Source organism: Ruditapes philippinarum, unplaced genomic scaffold, assembly GCF_026571515.1.
Source record: "Ruditapes philippinarum isolate M1 unplaced genomic scaffold, ASM2657151v2 ctg8816_1_1_1_1, whole genome shotgun sequence".
Classification (NCBI taxonomy): domain Eukaryota; kingdom Metazoa; phylum Mollusca; class Bivalvia; order Venerida; family Veneridae; genus Ruditapes; species Ruditapes philippinarum.
This window is the reverse complement of record NW_026852840.1, coordinates 3,266-15,571: the sequence shown is the minus strand read 5'-3', so window position 1 is coordinate 15,571 and position 12,306 is coordinate 3,266.

Sequence of the window (12,306 nt, the reverse complement as noted above, 5' to 3'; positions counted from 1 at the left end):
GCTTGTTTCTTTTCTCTCCATGAAATTTTCAGCAAAAGTCATTTCATGTATCACAATATATTATTTGTCTCTAATATCCTACTATTCCAGTTCAAACAAAAGGGATTTCTCCATAATGATAGTTCTCAATTTATAGTAGAATATCGGATACAAGTTAACATTCTTAAATATCATAGCTCGACCTCTATAGCTTTATTTCTTATCATGCCTAACTGTACAGGTCATCATTTTAGATGCGAGAAAAAGAAACGGGGACAGCAAACTTGATATTTGTTCTCAATATTTATGATATTACAGTTGAATGTTTCTTTTAGAAAATATATATAGTTACATAACATATAACTTAAGCATTTGTAACAATACCCTACAAAACATCGTATGAGGTCGCAGAAAAGGCAACCGAATAATTCGGAATATTGATAAACGTCAGTGTGGAGTCCAAAAATGTTAACAACATTAAAAATATTTGCCTGCAGCTCTTGTGATGATTTCATATTCCTCTATAATACCAACTTATGTAAAAGTGCATTATACATTATTTGTCGAATGAAAAATATATTTGAACATTGTTGTTGTTATTCTTGTTATTTTTCCAAAAGTAATACAACGATAGTAACATTGTACGTTTCTTCTTCAATGATACTTGTAAGTGTTGAAACTGATTTCTGCCCATTCGGGTTTTCGCCCCACGAGCCCGCCAAGCGAGAACTCGAGGATGAAAGAATCAAAATAGCCGGGCGCGACCCCGTGCCCCCTCCGCTTATAAGCGTGTTTTCGTTCCGAGACCCCGTCTTTCTAACTTGTTACTTCTCGAATTTTTACTTGGTGGGGTCGATGGGCGAAATGACGAAATGGCACAAATCAGCCACCATAACTAAGTCATACAAGGTATTATGTTAAATTAAAATGGTATATGAAAATGCATCACAAAGACTTTATTCCGTATATTACCTACGTTGACGTTTTGTAATCGTTGGCAAAGAGAGATTGGTTAATGATTATGCAATGTTTACAAGATACAATTTCATATGTATGTGACATATACTCAATATCCATTTACAACATTTACGAATAAGTAAGCGGTTGTATACAAAAACATAAGCAAGTTTAAGATCAACAAACAAGAAAATCGATCACTGAATGCAGTCAGTCCCCACAATGTTCGGACAGACATGCCTATAGAAAGTTATGCAGAGATGCATTTTTTACATGTAAAGTGCAGGAAAACAATCAAGGGTGTCGTTCACTACATTAAGCATGCTCACGGATTGATATTCCGCCAACATGCTCAATCGTTCTGGTGATGTAAAAACTAACAGTTTTCTTAATTATTTTCAAATGTGTGCTTACTAAACATCACTTATCAAATACAAAACTTTAACTTCAAAGGACAGTATCGATATATAAAGTTAAGTAAGTTACAATGCACCAACATTAAAAATTATAATGATATAAAAATGCAGACCATTTGATGGTATATACTTCTGTGTAATAATAATAGTGTTTGATTTATTCCATTTGTAGCATTGTTTAAGAAAATCAAGTCCGTTATAAAAATGGAACCTTGAAACAAATGCCGATAATTTAAGAATTGAAATTGATCTTTTCATTCTGTTTTACCGTGTAATAAAAACATATGATGTAATATACTAATATGAGATAATCAAACAAATATAGGAAGCAAACACTTTTATTGTGATTATCATAATTTATATATTATATAAATAGTCTTAAATCATGTATTACTGACAAATTTATTTTGGTATGTAATGAAAACACGAAAATCAATGAAGAAAGCACAGACTGTGCTAATGTTTTTATCATCATAAAATCTGAATGATTGACATCGTGCATGCCAAAGATATAACAATGAAGTATATGTTGTAATAAAATATGCTTCATGTGCTAACTAGACACATGCTTACAGGAAAGTTTATTCATGGTGATGAGTATTCTAGGAAATTGTGCTGGCTTTCAAATATCATATCGACCACTACATTTAAATGTATTATTATTCTAAAGAATAAACGTTTTAGGGCTATTCAAAAGTTAAATTGAAGTTAACTGTTACGGATATTAAAATTGGGTTTTAAAATGTGTGTATGCTATAAATTTGCGTTTTAGAAACTTCAAAATACGTCTCTATGTATTTTCATATATAAAAACCCCAACAGAATGTTAACATCCTATGTGTGTACTTTAGGTCACATTAATAAAAAATATATTTCTTTATAGTTTTGTATATCTTTTATCGTTTTATGTGCAAAAGCTGGTGTTCGTAAGAAATTGAACTTTTATGTTTCAAGACTCAGTGGGTTCCATGATATTGCATTTTTGTTTCATATACTAAAATTGTATATATACAAGTACTTTGAAGTAGGATCATACAAACAATTAATTACAATAATCTACAAAACGAAATTATAACAGATTATCATTTTGAACATGCAAATTGTCTTCGGCTGTACAGTTCATAAAATATCTCTATAAATAAAATGACCTCCGGGACAGGTCCAATATTGACCCAAGGGATATAATTTATATCAAAGATAGAAACGCTCAGTGGGCAATGCTACATGTGAAACATCTACGCTCAAGACATCGCAGTTTTACAAAGATTAAAATTTTAAGTTTTACAAAAAAGCTTAAAAGTAAGTGCTTATGCGAACGCTTCTAATTCGGAAGCTTTACTTATTCGAATGGAGCGTCCAGTCCCGATTTTATTCGTTTTGATTTAAATGGTAAAAAAATCTTTCGGATCCGGAACCTGTCTACTCCGAATATCGGACGATCTTTTCAATTTTTGTTCTTATTTTACACTAAAATTAACCTATTGGACCCGAACAGATTTTGCCAAATGTCACACCTACATTAAAAAAAAATAATCGCACATATTGCAGGTGTAAACGTACACCAAACTGCTAAGAATAATGTGTCTTGATTAATGGGTGAAACGTATGATCTGCAAACGTGAGAAAATTACACTTAGCTTACCTTGATAACTACTATAATTGCTTAACTGATTGTTTTTTTGTCACCTTCAATAAATATTTTGAGATAATGCAATACAAATAACTTTTAATCTTTTGTTATGAATTTAACGACATTGAAATAATAATATATATATCATATATATATATTCATGTATATATTTCAAAGGACTTCTTACATATGTACAAACTACAACATCGTTTGTAGAATATGTTCCAATATCGTGATTATGGTGTTACACCATTCAACCATTTAGTGTATGATACATTTAATATATTTAATAGATAACGATGTAAAAGATATAAACAAAGTGATCAGGCATGATGACAGATTTGTTTTATTGAATTGCATGTACAGGAACAAAGTATCAGAATTATATGTAAAACAGAAATGTCCCTTTCTTCCGTATGTCATAATAGTTTGAAACGTTTGAATTGACCACTATGTTTATGATTATTGTAACGTTTATATATTGTAATATTATATTATTATATATTATATTATATTATATATATTATTGTGATATTTTAAACGATTTGAAGACTTGGAATTATTTTAATAAATCGTGAGTTACTGCATGTGTGGGGAATAACATTGAATAGCATGCAACACGTCCATAATTTATATACACAATTTGTACGTTTGTGATTAATTGTATTTGTATGGTTTTGTTTAAAACAATACAAAACAACAGGTTTGGGTGTTTAAAGGCTGGGGTATTTAAAAATAGAATAAGTTATTGTAAAACAGGTCCTTTGATTATCGTTGATTTTAATATGCAATTTGTCATTTTACCAGAATCTTAAAAGTAAAACACTATGTTCTTAGTTGTACTGTTTCCTTTCATGTGTCCAGTTGCCAAAAACACAGTGTCATTTTATTGAAACATGCTTATTCTTGTAACATAGGCCTCCGGCCCAAAATAGAACACAATACAACAAACATGAAATTGCAATGTTTGACGATTATATTCACTGCAAAAAGCCTTGAATTAAAAGATACAATTTCTTATATTTTATCTGACGAAAATCAATTAAGCTAGTATTGTTATCATAAAAGTCACAGTGTGAGGTTAAAGCACGGTTTAGACTTAAAAACACTTACATACAGATGTAATGTTATTGTAGCAATAGATTAATTAATTGTACAAAATTTGCCATTTTTTAAAGTATATATCAAAATCCTTTGACTTGAGAGTAAGAGCATGTTGTTCCGTTAAATAAAGCTATTTATAATGAAACACTGATGCACAGCTAATAAAATCTCCACAACGAATGCACTATTTGATTACATAATCAATAAAGGTGCATTACTTTACTAATCTCTTCTATTTCTATTTAAACACAATAGTCACAACTATTGTACACACTTTCTATTTACTAGTCATGTGAGATATAAAGTGTATTTTGGAAGTTGAATGCCCCCAGATGAGCCAAAATATTAAAAGAAATTCAATCCTTAGCAAAAATGTATTAAGATCTAAAGATAAGTAAAAAGAGTCAATATTTAATTAATTATTTACATGTTACCTGCGATGAATGACTGATTTTGCAGTACCAATTACTATAATCCTTCTTCGTTACTAACGCAGAATCAGGTATTTATGTATATTTTGTCCTCTTATTGGTAATTTACGTGGATTGTAAGTGCCGTTTCCAATGTGTAAATTACGTTCTTTGTTTACTTCACAATATTTTACTTTTAAATACATTTTCAAAATTATCATAATTAGCATGAATCTGGAGGCATGCTGGTTTAAATCGTGTCCTTTTCTGCAAAGAAAAAATCAAAGGTTCTAAAGTTCGTTGTAAACCAGACAAAATAATATTGCAGTTTATAACCCTTTTACCAGACAACTGTTCAATAGCTTATTACATCATATACACAAGATAGTTATATTAGATGTAACTTGTTATCATAAAAGATACAAAAGGATACAGATACAATCAGCTATCAGAGACATTGAATCTGTCTTTAAGCTTTTGAGCAAAACCATAACATGTTAGTGCGTTTCTAAGGAGTAATTCATTTTTTACCAGCTAAAAAGGTCTTCTGTGGGGAAAAGTTTTAATAATTTGAAGATATTTCTTTTAACTGTTTTCAAAATTGTTTTAAAAAACGTTTGTGTCGAGATTATAGTACCAACAGAAGAAAGTCTTTTGAGACCGTTAACAGTCGTAGACCGGAGAGGGTCCATAAGTAGAATATCCGTTTGTGCCATCCAGACTACAATACTATTTTCATGTTTACATTTCTTTTAATTGCACTTGAATATTCTTTTATTTACCCATTTGAAATTACCATTTGTGCAAGAAGTATAGATTTTATGAAATTATTTCTTAAAAAATACAACGATTATTAACCAGCCAAAACGGTTTATAGATCACGTGCCCCTCCATGTACTGAAAACAGGTTACGTGCTCCTCCATGTCTCAAAAATAAATCGCATGCCAATACGCTGCGGGCAAATAAAATTGCCTCTGTTTTATCGTAGTGTAATAATAAAAATATACCTAATAATATAAAGTAATTTCAAAGTTCGTTTCAGGCCATATTTATATGAATTTTATAAAACATGTAAGATACGTATTGTAATGACAGCAGCTAATCACACAATATATTATTGTATAATGAAACAAAACACTCTAACATTAAGATATCTTAGATTATCATATAGATTTTTTTATCACTTTTATTTATATAGAATAAAAATACATTTTTTTTTGTAAACTTTTACAAAACATAAATAAAATATACTAATAAATACTTGGATATTCCAAATACTTGTATGGTATAAACTGCGCATGCCAATTTTCACCCAGAAATCATATTTACGTCTTAACAGAAAATGGAATTCTCATTTCATTTCAATCTGGCAATGTATAAACTCACGGAAGTTCTCTCTGTCTTTCTTGCTCTTTCATAAATTGGTGTGATTATAACCTAAAAGTCACACAAATACATACTATATCGAATTTGATGTAATAAATAAAGTCTGATCATTTCTCATCATTTTGATCAAAAGAATTATCGTCCTGTATAACAACCGTTTTACAATATCAAAGCGACAATACATGTAATAAGTTTTCTTAGGTAACACAGAGACTGTTTTCATCAATTTTATACAAATATATATATTTTCTATATTGACGTATTGCAACACAACTGCACGCATTTCCAAAAATTAAGAATACTTAAGCCGATACTTCAATACTTGAAGCCTTTTTATATTTTAACTTTCCGAGTCTGCTATTTGTCCTGTTTGTTCAAGTAGGATAAAAGAAAATTGTTTGTAATATACAAATGATTCTTAATATCATTTCTAAGCAGATGGGTGCATAAGAAAATTTTATTTTAATGGATTTAAATTACTTGCAGCATTTTATGGTGTTAACGACACGTAAAAATATGTTTCATAGAATTACTATTATTTAGCAGCACATTCAGTGCATTTTAACCTCAAATGTCATAAAAAAAACTCGTTGACTGCGATTCCTCATTACACTGAAATTCAATCAGCACGGTTGTCATTCATCTCATCTATTTCGGACTGTGTCCAACATTTTCAGTACGTGATATTCATGGTAATAACCTTGTGAATATAATTAGAAATGGCCCCAAAAATAAACTTCAGCAACGGTCATTGGTGCATACAATCTAATCTTAAATAATCTGAGTTAGAATAATCTATCATTACACAAAGAATTAAAAAGAGTTTCTCATTTACATTTTATACACATTTTTGTTTTACAACTGTTCGAAAAAATATGCAAATTTTAAACATGTCAATAAATACGAGGATTGTCCCAAAAGTCCGTGACAAATCTTACAGATGGTTCATTTTAATGCCAAAAGATAATAATTCAACATATAACCTATAAGTTTATTATTTTACATTACCACAAATCATTTAAAAAAGACCTATTCGAGTTACTTCAAAAAATTTAATATAAAAGACATTAGTTTAAGTTCACAACGCACGTCAAATAATTTGAATTTTGTGAAGAATATGCTTAAATAAATTATATTTCAAATATCTGATGATGCGTCTGCACAATATTACGTTGAGTCCTTATGCTGACATCATCGTATAACGTTTCAGTTAAATCGCTTAAGAAACGAACGAGATACGAAAAAAATGAAAATTAAGAAATAATATATCCCAAACTGTGATTTTGTTGCTCAATAACATCACTGTTTGGAGTTCGGATGCGGGGGAATTATATCACGAGGGCGTAGCCCGAGTGATATAATGATGCGCATCCGAACGACAAACCGTGATGTTATCAAGCAATAAAATCATCGATTTGGATATATTATTTCGATTCTAACACGACATCAACAAATAAATGCTGCCGTACATGATAATTAGCTAAATTGCGTCTGATTTGTTTCCGTACTTATTGTCAGCGCGTCACATTTTTAGTGGTTACGTCACGTGTATAATGATTACGTCACATGTCTAAATATAGAACGTCAAACAGTGATTTTATAGCATAATAACACACGCTTTCGGTTCTTCTATGTTCAATAGGGAAAAATGCGGGTCGTGTTAGAATATCTCATAGAAAATAGGAAAGTTAAAATGGCGACGTCCGAAGAATTTGCGGCGAAACGAAAATTTATCAGGTGTTTCGTAAGTATTTCGAGACGACACCTGTTAAGATTATTCAACTATTGTACCGTATAGAACAGTTCAAACCATATCCCAAGCATTTGTTTACAAAAGATATGAGTTTTGTACTACACAAAGCGAAAATAACGAAAAGACGAATAGGAAGACCGATCTGTAGCCTATTTCGCACAGCTAAAACAGGTGCAACATGACCTGAAGTGCGCTTCATTAAACAAAATAGTGTATGCTGTCCAAACATTCAACAGAGAATAAAAACTACATAGTATAAGTCTGTTATTGACGATAAATGAGTAAAACTGCACCATTTATGCGTTGAATGCTATGGAGAATATTGGAGATAGGCGCTAAATATATAGATTTATCGCCGTCTTTGACGGTTGACGTGCACCGCGATTCGATATTTTTGTGAAACTTTAATAATATGGGTTTATATGAAATCAAAATATCAAACATCAAAATATCAAATTCGTCACTAGATAATTAAGCTTTTAACCAATATTGTCACATAATATTGGGAAAAATCTCATTTATCTGTAGGTTATACTATACATGATGCATCATGTACCTGATAAGTGTAACAACGAACATTGACAAAGATGTGACAACCCCTTTGGCAGTTGCTGATACAGGGGAAACACAAGACTTATATGATTCATGTTGAGAAATGTAGCAAAAATATGTTAATAATTAATAAATCTGTGTTTGACTTATTTTTTTTTAATTCACCGTGAAAACAGATTGATTTCGAATTCATACCAATAGAAATTATTAAAGACGCATCATTATGTCTTGACGGAAGTTAAATGGATGATCAATATTAAAGGATCTAGAAAAACGGTGACCCCTGTGAAACATTTATCAGAACAAAATAACATGAAAATTGCAGAGTCGGTTTAATTGTGGTAATGAAAACGTGCAACAACCCTCATTCCCTATCACCGACTCAAGGTTTAAAAACTTGTAAAAAATATACAGTGGCAAAAGACAGGCAGAAATATATCAATAAGAGATATAAGATTTATTCAGAATAAAATAATCTATTTTACAAGCATAATATGAATTGCAAAATAGAAACAACTGTCTATAAGCGTAAATATTAGTTATGTGTTATTTCTCTTCATTAACGAAAGACATATCGCAAAAGAAATTGAGATGATTTATTTCATATGTTATCAACAATAAGCATTATTTTGCATGCATGAATATGTTATCTTATTTAAACGCAGTAAGTTATGATACCTAAGACGAATATTAACATAAACATATTGTATAATTATTACACAATGCTGCGCAAATAAAACCAATACAATATAATTGATTCTGTGAAGAGATGGTTCTTTACTCCAGACAACTAAACTTAACTGTCTTAAACAAAAATCCAACTTTAAGTAAAACTATGACTTTTAACCGACAGAATGACTTATATTTGATATTTGTCTTTCCTACCATATTTACATATTCAATTTTACTTCGAAAAAATATCTGTGTTTATTCAACCTTACCACACTCCTTTGTGGATATAATCCTACTTTGGACTAAGGAGGATAGGGTATGTATTTTTATAACCGATATTATAAAACAAACATTCAGTAATTATTTAATGCAGACGGTTCAGCAAGATGTCTTCGTCAGGGCAAAAGATAAGTTTGTGATTAAAAACTACATTTTTGTTTAACTGATATACTTTTTTTTGCTATACTTTTTATTATACTTTTGAATAGGGATTTAAGATCACAACATATGTTTACTGCAAAAACATCATTACAAATAATTTGCTTTCAGTTGTTTGAGTTTTACATCCTTTGATGTTATGTCAGCTGACAAACAAACAAGCAAGTTCATTATTAATTTCTAAATTAGCAAACATAATGCCTGAACATTATAACTGTACTAACAATAATTTTGATAATTTGTATTAAAGATAATCGATTTAGAAAATGTTTACAAAATTCATTGTTGACAAGGATTGTTATCACCCTGAAATGTTTTCCACAAATAACTGCTTTTTGTAACTTTAGAATTCGATATACTTACATGTATGTACACATATCAGAAATATAGAGTGAGATCATTTAAGGATATGCTATGCTTAGAATTGACATCGGAAATTACCGATAACTGCTATACAGTCTCTTTGCAAAATATGAAAACAGGTTTTGACTTCACACAAAGCAGACATGTTGTGTTTAAACTTACTTCTACACACTATCACGCCCGGCAAACTGTCGCTCCTTTTCAAAAAACTTGTGATGTACGGTAAAACGAGCGGACGGCATTTCCGAGATACAGCGATGTAAACGGCCAATTGTAAGTATTGTTTATGTTTTTGTCCTGTAATTCATTTAAGTTGTATTTTTCAAAAATCGATCAATGTAGTTCCTTGTAGGATTATTTTAGGCTTTCAATGATCTAAGCTGTTTAAGAAAGAAAATTATATTTAAGCCCGGGAGAACTTTTCATCCTGACGAAGTGAACGACGATTTGATAAATATCAAACTTCAGACCATGGACACGCTATACACTTCGGATTTCCTGAAAAGTAAAAAAAAAAATCAACCCATAACAAGAGCTATACTTTCGTGAAAAATGAATAATTACTCTTGGTGCATTTCTTAAATTTATAAATCGATTTTTTGAGAATGTGGTGAAGCAAAAGGACAAGCGATGATAATATATCAATTAATTATAATTGTACTCTGTAGACAAACTGAGCTCTGCCTTTTTATTACGATCGTTCTGTTCATAGATACTCTGTGAATTGACCAATAGAATTTTACAGATGTTTTTTTAACATAATTGTTTTCTTAAACCACGATTTGTACTGACAATATTAAGTGTTTGATTACAAACGTAAACAGTTCTATATACTTTTTGAGAGGAAAATAATAAACTAACACCGACAATGCTAAATAAGAGAGAAAGTATCTTGAAACATAGCTGAAACACGTGTTATATCCTTAGAACGACTGACAATTTGTCTGCTATTTTTATAGAGATACCCCATCTTACAAAAGTCGTTCAATTTCAGGAAAACTTGGCTTATTTATGTTTGATCTGAACATGTACATTAGAGAAATTAATTACAGAAAGTCCTAGTAAAATGAGCTAATCAGTAGTGATCCATTTAATGTACCCCGTACTTTGCATAATTTTGTCTCACAAAATTTTGGCGAGAACAATCGCGTGGCACGAACATTTGTTCGCGGTAGAACTGAAAATAATCAATTTTGTCGAATTTGCACAGATAAACGTTTTTAAATGTGCATAAGGTTCTGTGTCAAAAATCATGATTGTCTCGAATAAGTGGCACCCTGTGTTACGCCATGCATACTGATTAAATGTTCGGGCCTCATCCAAATTCGGAACCTAGATAATGGAATCTGGTGACACCTTCGCGATAACATTAATACGCTGTAGTCGTTGAAAGGATATCTCGCTTTATTAGTAAAAGGTATATATATATATATATATATACCTTTATATATATAGAAATGAGAGAATATATACACACATACCACCACATCGATATGCCAGTCCAATTACGGCACAGCGCCTAGCAGAACAGTCATGAAAGCATAGCCACTACTCATCCACCATCACAAAAAATGATGGTTTCAGAACAGCTTTATATACAGTCACAAACTGCACTACACATTGAAACAAGCTCAACATTCACATATATAGAGTTTGTTCTCTGTTAACATATCTCACAAATCAACGATGACATTTTATTGTCTTCTTCACTGATTGGGACCAGAGAACTATATATCTATTTCCGAAAGTCAACTGGATCCTGTAAGATCAAGTAGATCCGTAGGATACAATGAATTTAGACAGATAAAGTATATATAAAGGGAGATAATTAAATTCAATACAGTTATACTTTCCCCTGCGTGGGATCACTTAAGATACAAGTGTGCAGATAAATTGATAGAAATGAGAGAATATATGCACACATACCACCACATCGATATGCCAGTCCAATTACGGCACAGCGCCTAGCAGAACAGTCATGAAAGCATAGCCACTACTCATCCACCATCACAAAAAATGATGGTTTCAGAACAGCTTTATATACAGTCACAAACTGCACTACACATTGAAACAAGCTCAACATTCACATATATAGAGTTTGTTCTCTGTTAACATATCTCACAAAACAACGATGACATTTTATTGTCTTCTTCACTGATTGGGACCAGAGAACTATATATCTATTTCCGAAAGTCAACTGGATCCTGTAAGATCAAGTAGATCCGTAGGATACAATGAATTTAGACAGATAAAGTATATATAAAGGGAGATAATTAAATTCAATACAGTTATACTTTCCCCTGCGTGGGATCACTTAAGATACAAGTGTGCAGATAAATTGATAGAAATGAGAGAATATATACACACATACCACCACATCGATATGCCAGTCCAATTACGGCACAGCGCCTAGCAGAACAGTCATGAAAGCATAGCCACTACTCATCCACCATCACAAAAAATGATGGTTTCAGAACAGCTTTATATACAGTCACAAACTGCACTACACATTGAAACAAGCTCAACATTCACATATATAGAGTTTGTTCTCTGTTAACATATCTCACAAAACAACGATGACATTTTATTGTCTTCTTCACTGATTGGGACCAGAGAACTATATATCTATTTCCGAAAGTCAACTG